Source organism: Castor canadensis, chromosome 7, assembly GCF_047511655.1.
Source record: "Castor canadensis chromosome 7, mCasCan1.hap1v2, whole genome shotgun sequence".
NCBI lineage: Eukaryota > Metazoa > Chordata > Mammalia > Rodentia > Castoridae > Castor > Castor canadensis.
The window spans coordinates 79,699,479-79,701,773 of record NC_133392.1 but is presented as its reverse complement, the minus strand read 5'-3'; the positions used below and the strand labels follow the sequence as shown (position 1 = coordinate 79,701,773).

At 34.2% G+C, this 2,295-nt stretch overlaps 1 non-coding gene across 1 annotated transcript; it reads right to left on the bottom strand.

The window, feature by feature from the left end:
- Positions 1 to 1,924: 1,924 nt before the first annotated feature.
- Positions 1,925 to 2,088, bottom strand: LOC141425075 (U1 spliceosomal RNA). Its single transcript, XR_012450184.1, has one exon. It is a non-coding gene; the product is annotated as a U1 spliceosomal RNA (small nuclear RNA).
- Between the last annotated feature and the right edge of the window lie 207 nt (positions 2,089 to 2,295).

Below are 2,295 nucleotides of genomic sequence, written 5' to 3'. Positions count from 1 at the left end.
TCTAAAGTTTGAGAACAGTCACTCCAAAGTGGGGGATATTAATCTGAGATAAGGGGTCTGGAAACCTAATGAGAAAATATATACACCATTATTTTCCACTGATGTTTAGCTGGAAATTAGCATTTCCTTCTGCTGTGAATATAGAAATGGTCTGCTACTTACAATGGTTTGACTCACAATTTTTAAACTATATCATGCACTTACTGGGGTATTAAATGCATTTTTGATTCGAGATATTTTAATGTATATCTCGAAGTCATCCTACGTTGAGGGGATAATAACAGCAATAATAACAGCATATTGTCTTTAACAGAAATGTTTTATAGCAGCTTTACTCAAATGTAATTCACATATCACACAATTCACCATTTAAAGTGTGTAATTCAGCAGTTTTTAAAAAGCCACAGAATTGTGCATGTAGCACCTGTGATTGTTAATTTCATGTGTCAACTTGACTGGGCTAAGGTTGCCCAGTAGTGGATAAAACATTGCTTCTGTGGAGTCTCTACTCCCATTTCCTGCATGGAGGCAGGAAAGGCTTCTCTCTCTTTTTCTCATTTGTCCGTGTTCTTGTCCCATTATGCTAAATCTCTTTCCTAATAAACTTTACTCTTATTTTTACTACAAAAACAAAAAGCAAACAAAACCCACATTTCTTCTGTGGGTCCTGTGAGGGTGTTTTCAGAAGAGATTAGCACTAGAAATTATTTCCTTTTCTTTTCAGTTTTGGAAGTTTCTATTGAGACATCCTAGTGTCTACCTAGCAATAATCCCATAAAAGACATTATTCATTTCTGATAAGAAGTTTGCTTTTTGGCATTTCTTTTGGGTTCTGTTTTAGCAATTCCATCTCTTTGCTTAGATTACCCATCTGTTCTCAGAAATCATAACAAAGGTTATTGAAAAATATGGAAGGGGAGAAGTCTTATCAATGAAATAGAATATATAACAGAATATGTATTTCCATAATGAGGATGAAAAATATATGCCATCTAATGGAAATTCTGGAACTGAAAATTATAATAACTAAAATAAATTTGTTGTGTGAGTTTAGTGGCAGAAGGAAGATGGTGAAGAGTGGATCAATAAATCTGGAGGTGGGTGAATACAAATTATCTGATTCAAACAAAGGATGGAAAAGGATTTTTTTAAATGAACAGAGTGTCGGGCACTTGTAGAACAATTACAAATGTTCTAACATTGTGTCACCAGAGTCCAGAAAGAACAGGAAAAAGTATGGTGAGAAAAAATATTTGAAGAAATATTAGCTGAAATCCCCCAGATTTGGCAAAAGATGTAAATTTATAAGAAGCTTAGTAGACTACAATTAGAATAAGCCTAAAGAAATCCATACTAAACACAATATAGTAAAACAACTGAAAAGTAAAGACAAAAATTCTTGACAGTAACAAGAGATTAAACTTATGAGTAGGAATGACTTGAATGAAGGATGGTTTCTGATCACTGACCAAAGGAACTTAAGAATGGAAACAGCATTTTTAAAGTTTTGAAAGCAAAACACTGCCAGCCCAGAGTTCTATATCCGGGAAAATGCCTTCCAGAAATAAAGATCTTCACAGATGAAAGAAAATTAAGAGAATTTGTTGACATGGACTTACTCTGAAAGAACTGCTATAAGAAGTAATTCTGACAGAGGGAGATGATGACACAGAAAGACATACCAGCAAAGAAGAAGAAACAATAGAAACAGTAAATATCTGGCTAAATATCTTAGAGTGCTTTTCTGCTCTCCAGTTCTTTAAAATATGTTGAATGTTTAAAGGTAAAAAACAGCATTGTCTGATGAAGTTTTTCACTGCATGTGGATAATAGCAGTTCATGAAACTACTGCATAAAAGGGGGAGGGACAGGCACTGTACCTGGGTAAGATCTATGCCTCCCACTTGAAGTCTTTTTTATATTGCAGGGGAAAGTGTGAACACAGTTCCCCACTACCAAAAATTATGTAGTCAAGTGTCTCAGATTTGGGGAAATTGCAGGGCTCAGAATATCTGGAATGCAATGGATAAGCCTCGCCCTGGGAAAACCACCTTCATGATCATGGTATTTTCCTTGCTAGATAAGTATCAACATGTGAATTTTAAAGCATCCATTCTAAGCAGACTTAAAAAGTTAAATATGTTTGTTGAGTCCCCAGAAAACTTACTAAAACAAAGAGAGAAACAAAAGAAGACAAAACATAATACAGTCAAAATACAACCAATAAAACAATGACATATTTAAAAAATTCAAATATACCTAAAGAAAGTTGAAAAGAGGGAGTGACCACTATAT